A 9664-nucleotide genomic window follows, 5' to 3' on the forward strand; every position below is an offset into this window, starting at 1 on the left:
CAATCAAACAACAAATGAGATTTTTTCTATATAAAATGTTATATTTTCCATGAAAAATAGAAGCAATCAAACAATAAATAAGAATTTTCCATAGAAATTTTTTTGTTTTCTAGTCAGAATATAATGTCAATCAAACAACCATTGTTTTGTTTTGCATGGAAAATTTTTTCATGGAAAAAATATTATGTGAAAAATTTTTCTATTCTACCCATTTTCCATATTGTAATCAAACACAACCTAATTATAAAATAATAAAAATAAAATGATAACATTGTAAAAAACAACAATATTAATAATGAAGATTAATTGTAAAATTAATTATAAAAAATAAAAAAAATTTAAATTATAACAATAATGATAACATATTACACATAAAATAATATTATTAACTAATATATTTATCTATTTAATATTCACTTACTAAAAGAATAAAAAATATTTTCCCACATTTTTTTTCTTATTACTTTTTTCATTCCAATAAATTATTCTTCCATGCCCTCTAACTAAACACAATTTTCTTTTCATTTCTAATCCATTCCCCTTTATTTTCATTTCTACTCAATTCCACTCATTGCAAATAAATAGCACCTTAAATGGTGCTTATGAGAGTTAAGAGTTTGTTTTGATAATTAGGGAATTGTTGAGCATTATAAACCGATGTAAATTATTAAATCAAAGGGATTTTAGCCGTTCATTCCTCAGTTAGAAGGCTATAAAAACCTTGTAATCAAGATTAGTGAACCAACCTTTTTTACTACTGCCAAAAACACCATTGGATTTGAAAAGTAGCTAAGTCTAATTAAAAAAAAAAATCACCTAATTGAGCACTTACAGCATATTTTTTCACAGTAGTAGAATTGTTATAATTGACTCAATAATTACACCAACTTGTTCACCTAATTGACTATCGCCAAAAACTTTTACCATCATTTGTTCAACATTGATTCAATAATTTCACCTACTTATTATGTCATTTTTGTTTAAAATGAGCAATAGAATTTGTTTTCATTGTCTAGGTTTAAACTATTATAACCAATTACCACTAACTTTTTTACTCCATTAATTAATAAAAATAACAATTGGTTTAGTGTAATTTTTGCCAATTAATGATGTAGCAAGTAATTATATCAAAAACAAATTTGATTTATACTAATAACAATATGATAGATACAATATGTGTTCTTCTGGATTGATATGTTTGTATATACATAACATACAAACTCATAAACAAATTATCCAAATAAATCTATGAATTAAAAAGACAACTGTTAAAATTTTGAATTTCAACATACAATTCAGAGCAAAATCACAAGCAAAATCATTTTAAAAGCAGAATATGAGGCCCAACTCAATCTGAAACAATCTACAGAAATAAAAACAAACCAGAGGCAGTGTAAATCAAAGCATGAATTTGATATAAAATCATCTGCAAATGTGTACACTGACATAATCCTAGGCAAAAATATTCATAGCTTAAAAATTTGCAAGAAAGAAACCCAGGCACATAGGCATTCAACGTCGATTAAACAAGCAGAGAAAAATTAACATGATACAATTTCTAATGTTGTGGCCGGGTTTGGTTGCATTAAGATAAGAACTGGATCAACACAAGACTGATCAGGATGATCACAATGACGTTTCTGCAATTATTCAGATGGAGTCTCTTACATAAGAAATTGGGATCGGTTACGTTATGGCCCTTCATCATCTGCGAGATTTTGGTACAAAAGGCAGAAGAAACTTCTGCTTGTCGTAAGTGTCTCGATTGAAAATTATCGGATCCCTGATGGGGGTTCTTTTCGCCTTTCCCTCGTGGTACTACTTCATTATCGGTCACTTACGTGTATTTCGCACGGGATTCCATGTGCCCCCATGCTACTCGGGCTTGGGCGTAAGCTAGTGATCTTTCGGCTACTGGACTCTCAGCCATCTAGGGTGTAGCAGATGTTTGGTTTGCTCTACCACAAACCTGCTTTTACAATTTAGGCTGCTCCCATTTTGATAGCCATTAGTACGGGAATCGATAGAACAGCATGTAAGTTATCATGCTTGCATATCCATCATTTGAGTCTCCAGCAAACATTCCAATAATTACACATCCAATTTGACCATTTGAAGATGCTCAACAACACTAAAAGATTACATGTGTTTAAAGCAATCAGTTCTATCTTCCAACCAAAAACAGCTTTATGATCCAAATCACTCTTTTTCCATCAGATACCTCGGTTAGTTTTTCCGATAACCTGTGCTTTGATTTAATAGAGGGAATTGAAACAATCTGTAAGTATAATAGAGGTGTAGTACCAGCCACGAAAAGGAAAAATGCAGTAGAAGATTAGTTTAGCATAAACAAGTAAAATAAACACTATGTGAACCATGGCAATCACTTTGTGCAAGGCTTCGCTTTGTTTGGAAAATCAAAATATGCTAAATATTTAGCCTAGAGTATCTAGTAAACAAAAAGATACGATGAACCGATGAAATGCCAGTATATCAAACGTGCCTTTGAAATGATGTGAAGATCAAACCATCCAATGCAATTAAACTCATTTTTACTCTTTTGGATATATGCTAATCAACAAAATAAGCATTAACTTTAATCAGGTCATGTTAACATAAGATCATAAAGCACCAACTTTTCAGGTATCACATATAATCCCAAGATCAAAGAAATTCTTGGAAGCACATATTTCGGCAATTGGTATATACCTGAGAACATGGATGCAAGTTTCTCATAATTAACCCATAAAAAGAAGAAGAAGTAAATTGGCATGCAATTCAAAGCAAACTTCTAAACCTAGAAAAGATAAAGACAAATTAGAAACCAAAAACAGTGAACCATACATCCCTTATCTTCAAAAGAAATTCTTGGAAGCACATATTCCAACAATTGGTACATACAAGAAAACATAGATGCAAGTTTCTCAAATTTAATCCATGAAAATAGTAAAATGACAAGCAATTCAAAGAAAAATTACAAAACCTAGAAAAGATAAAAGACAAATTAGAAAGCAAAAGAGAAGGCAGTGAGCCACATACCATACAAACATCCCTTTATCCACAAAAAAGGCTTCTAATTCCCAGCTTCACATGGCACCAAATCACCTGAAGAAAACAAAAATATAACAAGAAAATTCCAATTAACCTACAAATTCACAAAGGATTTTCCTCAGAAACCAAACTCAAATAAAGCCTGCAACTTCTGCATAACTATAAACCTCTAAATCAAAAATCAGCTGAACAACAAGCCACATAACCCTAAAAAGCCATCCAAAATTACACATTTTGGAACAGACAACTAAATCCAAGCTAATATACAAAAGAAAACCAGCAAATTCCACCCCAAATCTGCACAAAATCCAAAATTTAAGACTCTGAAATAAAAACAAGTCAAAATAATTCAAACAAATCCCCAAACCAAGAGCAAATCAAGAAGCAGAAAAGATCCAAAAACCCTAGCATTAGAAGATGCCTCTGAAAACCTCTAAACTCTCCCAACCAGAGACGTTAAATTTGCTCCAGTGCATTAAATTAGGGCACAAGATTTTTCAAGGCCCAGCCCACAAAAGTAAGAGTGACATCACAAGATGGATTATTATTATTATTATTATTATTATTATTATTATTATTATTGTTTTTTGTCTTGTCTTGTAACAACTCTTTATTTTAACGAATATGATTTATTAATGTTCAATACTTAATAGTTAATTAAATAAATAAACGAGAAAAATAAAATATCTGGACGGAGTTGCCAAATTACATAGATTCCAATAATTATATAAATAAATATATTTATTAATCAATTTTTAAAAATATATAATGTGTTAATTTTAATATAGTTAATTTTTCTTAACATTAATAGGCTATTTGGTTACCGGCAAGTATTATTTGGTTTATTGTATTTATTTTTATTATTTGATTTGATGTAACTTGAAAGATGTAATCACTATGTAAGTGAGATAGTAGATTACCTCATTATCTAATATTAGCATTAAGTTTTTAAAATTCGTCATAAAAATTAATTTAAATTAAAAAATGATTAATTTAATTAATTATTTATTAAATTTTAAAAATATTTAATATCTTTTTAATTTTATTATTAAAAAAAATAAATTTTTAATTGATTTTTAAAAACAATTAATTTGTTAAGATATTTTTATAATTGTTTAATATATATATATATATATATATATATATTGGTGTAATTCTCATTATGTTCCCTATAAGATATATGTGATGCAAGTATGTCTTTCTAATTGCTTTACTTCAATTTGTATCTTTTGACTCATATTATTTTAATTAAGAAATCTTAATTCAAAATCGATAGTTGTTTCTTTCGCCGTTTATGGTGATTGACAAGAAATATTTTAAATACTGGTGGCGTGGTATGTTTTATGGTTTAAAACATATTAAAAATCATAGTTTCAATAAAAAATATAATAAATTAATAAAAGATGATCAACAACTTCACGTAGTGCTGGTGAAGATGAAGAAAACACAGACGTTGTCTATGCATGACGATCGACCTTCGCCGTTTATGGTGATTGACGAGAAATATTTTAAATGCTAGTGGTGTGATATGTTTTATGTTTTAAAACGTATTAAAAGGCACAATTTCAATAAAAAATATAATAAATTAATAAAAAAATGATCAACAACTTCGCGTAGTGCTGGTGAAGATCAAGAAAACGCAGCAGTTGGCGACTTCACATAGTGTTTATGCATGACGATCGACCTGTTTCTTCTGAATGGTGAAGTCACAGCTTCTCAAACTTAGTAGATATTTAATTGTATAAACAAATATATTTATTAATCATTTTTTAAAAAATATTTATTTTTATTAAAAAGAAATTTTTGCAAAGTTAATTTTGATTAAAATTAATTAACTTAAGCGAAATTGTGGTCAGTTTAAATAAAATATGTTTTAAATTATTTTTCAAAAGGTATTTTCCTTAAATAGACATATTCTCATTCAATAAACACTCATGTTTGGGTATAAAATAAAATAATATGATATAATTTTATTATGTGAAAATTATAAATGATTATTACAGAAATGATGACATATTTTATTTTTATATAATGCATATTTAGTTTAATAAAATAAAAAAATTATAACCGCAGATCGGTGACTGGACCGCCGGTGGACTGTTGGTCAGTGGCGGTCGGTCACCGAATGTTGGGCAGACGGTAGACCGATGATCAGTCACCGGAGACCGGCCAAACCGCTATTGTACCACCGGTAGACCGCCGACAAATCATTAGAGGTCGGCAGGATGGTGGTCGGAACATTACGCACTTACAAAAAAATATTTCACTTCGAGTGGAATAATTTTTTATGTCACAATTTTTTATTTCAAATTTAATGTCCAAATAGTTAATATTACATAATTCTCATAATATGACATAATTTTTTAAATTATGGTATATTATATGCCATATTTTTTTTCCTATCCAAACAGGCACAGTATTTTATACAGTGGGGTTTGAGTCACTTAACATTCCAGCTCTTTTCTGTATTTTTCATCTATATTTTTGTTCTTTATAAAAATATTTTTATGTAACACATGAAGAACTTATTGAAAATTCTTAATTTCTTAAGAAAGTAATGAATTTGAGAACCGATATCTAAAATTGTGATAATAAAAAATTTGTGTTCCTTCCCTGTATTATGCATAGTATAAATATTGAATATTTTTGCACTGTGAGACCAAATCAAAAGTATTTCTATGGTAAAAAAATATCAAGCTAATGTATTCGATGTGATTCGAAATATACTCCAAATTAATTGTGACATATAATTAATTAGATCATCAAAGCTGCATTGAATAATGCCAATTATGTTTAATTATAGTTATTTTTGAAAAGAAACTTGCCCTCTTTAAAGTAGTAAAACAAACAAATTACTTGAATTAATTCTAGGATAACCAAAAAAAAAAAAAAAAAAAAAAAAAAAAAAAAATCTCATTCTTGAGAAAATGACATGTAAATAGAGTCTTTAGTAGGTGTGCTTTTTACTATCTTATTAGAGTATTGCTATTGCTTCCTACTAGATTTTCCGAACTGTTCACATAAATGACGTGGATGCCCATGTAGTATCCATGTCATCAAACCCTCATTTCTCCTTGTCAGCAAAGTAATAATAATAATAACCATTTCTCATCTCTCCCACCTTTTCTCTTTTCTTTCCCGTCATCCTACTCTCGCCGCTCCCACCGCTGTCATTACCATCATTGTCATCATCTCCACCGCCGTCGTCAACACACAAGCTATCACCATCGCCGCTGTCTTTATCCTATCTCAGCCGTCAAACACAAGCTATCACCACCCGCCGTCGTCATCCTCTCACCACTCCGCCGTTATCACCTCTCACCATCTCCGCCGGCGTTGTCATTCTATTTGCACCTATCACCATTGCCGCCGTCATCATCCTATTTCTGTAGTCCCCTCACCCCAATCCCAGCTATTTCGTCGCCGCTACCATCGCCAGTCTCTGGTCTTCGACTCCTTAGTGTAAAATCTCCATCCGTAGAGAAGCACTCAAGGTATGTCTTGTTTTCGATCTTGATTTTGTTTATTTGCTGGGTTGATCGTCCATGTTTTGTTGATGAGTAATTTTAGAAATTAAACAGTTATTTTTGTCTACGGATACCACTTAAAAAGAGAAAGAGTTGTCCCAATTGTTTTTGCTGTGCCAATTTTTTTTCATCTTCAGGTGAGTTTATATTGTTTTGAATTGATTTGTTGCAAGATAATTTTTTCATCTTCAGGTGGTAGTTTCTGAATTGATTTATTGTTTTGAGATACTTGTAACATTAATTGTGAAACATTTTATATACAGGGTCTTTTTTGTAACTCATCATTGAAATCAAGAATATTATGGTAGAACAAAAAATTGGGTCCTCTAAACCATGCAAGGAGGAGATAGAAGTTGGGTCTTCAAGTTTAGAAATTTTGAACTAAGAAAATGAAGAAATGGTAAATACGGAATTACCAACATGTGGAAAAGTTGTTCCAAAAGCAAGCATGATGCTCAATTCTCAATAAATATACAATATGTACATTGAATATGCTAGGCAAGAAGGTTTTGGTATTACCAAACGAAGTACAAGATCAGAAGAAGATGGAAAATTGAAATATTACACACTTGCATGTGTAAGAGGTGGCAAAAGAATATCCACTACTAAAAATGCTTTCAACTCAAGACTATCTACTAAGATGAATTGTCAAGCCAAGATTAATGTTATAATCGGTTATAATGGATGATGCACTATACCACGTGTTAATTTGGAACACAATCATGCACTCAGTCCACAAAAATTTTGTTTTCAGAGATGCAATAAAAAAATAGATGGATATTTGAAAAGAAGACTTGAGTTAAATGATCAAGCATGCATAGGCTTGAGTAAGAATTTTCATTCTCTAGCGGTTGGAAATGGTGGTTATGAGAATTTAATATATACTGAAAAAGATTGCAGAAATTACATTCCAAAAGCAAGGCAACTTAGGCTTGGTGTTGGGGATAATGAAGCCCTTGGCAATTATTTCTCTCGCATGTACCAAAGAAATTTAAATTTCTTTTATATAACTGATATAGATGATAAAGGTCATCTGAGCAATGTATTTTGGGCAGATGCAAGGTCCATAGCAGCCTATAAGACTTTTGGTGATGTAATATAATTTGACACAACATACTTGACTAATAAGTATGATATGCCTTTTGCTCCTTTTGTTGGTGTAAATCATCACAAGTAAACTATATTATTCAGATGTGGTTTATTGTCAAAGGAAGATACAAAAACTTATATTTGGTTGTTTAATACTTGGTTGGAATGCATGTCTGGTAAGGCTCCTAAGGCAATAATTACAGATCAATTTTTTGCTATTCAAGGTGTAGTTAAGACAATTTTTCCGAAATTCTCATCACCGACTTTGTCTATGGCATATCATGAAGAAAGTTCTTGAGAAGCTTGGATGTTTTAATGAGTACAAAACAATAAAGAAGGTATTAAAGAGCATCATTGATGAGGCAATGTATATTCAAGAATTCGAAGATACTTGGTTTAAGATGATAAAGGACTACAATGTTGAAAGAAATGAGTGGTTGATTTTTTTTTTTTTACAAAATTAGTCACCGATGGGATCTTATCTATGTTAAAGGATTTTTTTTGGGCTGAAATGTCTACCACACAAAGAAGTGAAAGCATAAATATTTTTTTTATGCCTATGTTTGTCCAACAACATCTTTAAAGCAATTTGTGGAGCAATATGACAATGTATTGAGAATAAGATTGAAAAGAAAAACAAAGCAGATTTTGCTTCCTTTAACACAAGCTTTCACATGTTAACTGATTGTCATTTTGAGAAGCAACTACAAGAAGCCTACACAAATGAAATTTTTGGGGTGTTTCAAGATGAATTGAGAAAATACTATATTACAATCTTGCACTTATAAATTTAAATGGGTCATTACATATATTTCAAGTGACAGATATTTTCAAAGGAAAAAAGGCATACTCAGAAGACAAGTGGTATTCAATGTTTATCATAATGAAGTTGAATTTGACACTAAATGCTCATGCCGTTTATTTGAGTTCAGAGAAATTATTTAGACATATTTGCAAGGTTTTCATTGAGAAGAATGTCGAAGAGCTTTCACCTCAATATATTTTACCTCGTTGGAGAAAGGATATCAAAAGCAGGGATATTTATGTGATGAATTGTTATAATGATTTAGACACTTGTGAGCAAAAATTGTGATACAATAATTTATGCTCTCATTTTTTCAAAGCTGCTGAAATTGGAGCACAATCTATTGAGAAATATGATTTTCTAATTAAATTTGTGGATGGGGCAATAGAGAAGTTGATGGATGAAACAAATTATTGGGAGAGTCATCCAAAGCAACTGTTATTGGAAGAAGATCACGAACAACACCAAGCAACATCTTCAACGACAAAGTTTCGAACTTATTTAAAAGTGAGAACTAAGGGCCAACCACCATCGAAGAGGAAGAAGTCAAAAGTTGAAGAATTAATAATTAGAAATAAGAAAAAGGTACTCATACTCTTCATATCATTTTTAATATTTGCTATGCTAAAATTTATATTTTTATTTACTCAGAAGAAAAATGCACAAACTCTAGATGGCACACAAGAACCTTGTACTCAAGAAAGTGTGGTAATATGATGTTATTTAAGAGTAAATTTGTTATATTGTTTCGTATAATATTTTTTGTCACACCCACCCCTTCTACTGAGGTAAATGTGGCACCCATCAGTTAAAATTCCCTTTTAACTGGAAACTGACACCCTGTTTTAAACAAAATCAGACCTACAAATCACAATTTACAACTTTACACCAACTACAGGTTCAAATACATAAATATCATGAATACAATAACTCAAATTTGCGGGTACAACCGCTACAAGATCACAACAACAATAAATAAAAAGAAAGGAAGAAGGACCCACTGCAATCCTCGGACTCAACTCGACTAGCTCTATAGTCGAATCGGTGATCTACTAGGGTCCCCGCCTCCCGCAACTACAAAGACATTCAGCTGGCTCGGTAGTGGCTTAATAATTTCAAATACTTAAATACAGATATATATATAGTATATAAATACCAACTTCTCAAATAATTTTTCCAACTTTTTTTCAAA

The 9664-nt window shown here is 30.7% G+C and overlaps 1 long non-coding RNA gene across 1 annotated transcript; it reads right to left on the bottom strand.

The window, feature by feature from the left end:
• Positions 1-1394: 1394 nt before the first annotated feature.
• On the bottom strand, positions 1395-3481 carry LOC120267916. Its single transcript, XR_005538625.1, has 2 exons — positions 3040-3481; positions 1395-2243 (listed from the first exon to the last, which is right to left on the bottom strand). It is a non-coding gene; the product is annotated as an uncharacterized LOC120267916 (long non-coding RNA).
• Positions 3482-9664: the final 6183 nt, after the last annotated feature.

Source organism: Dioscorea cayenensis, chromosome 8 (assembly GCF_009730915.1).
Source record: "Dioscorea cayenensis subsp. rotundata cultivar TDr96_F1 chromosome 8, TDr96_F1_v2_PseudoChromosome.rev07_lg8_w22 25.fasta, whole genome shotgun sequence".
NCBI lineage: Eukaryota > Viridiplantae > Streptophyta > Magnoliopsida > Dioscoreales > Dioscoreaceae > Dioscorea > Dioscorea cayenensis.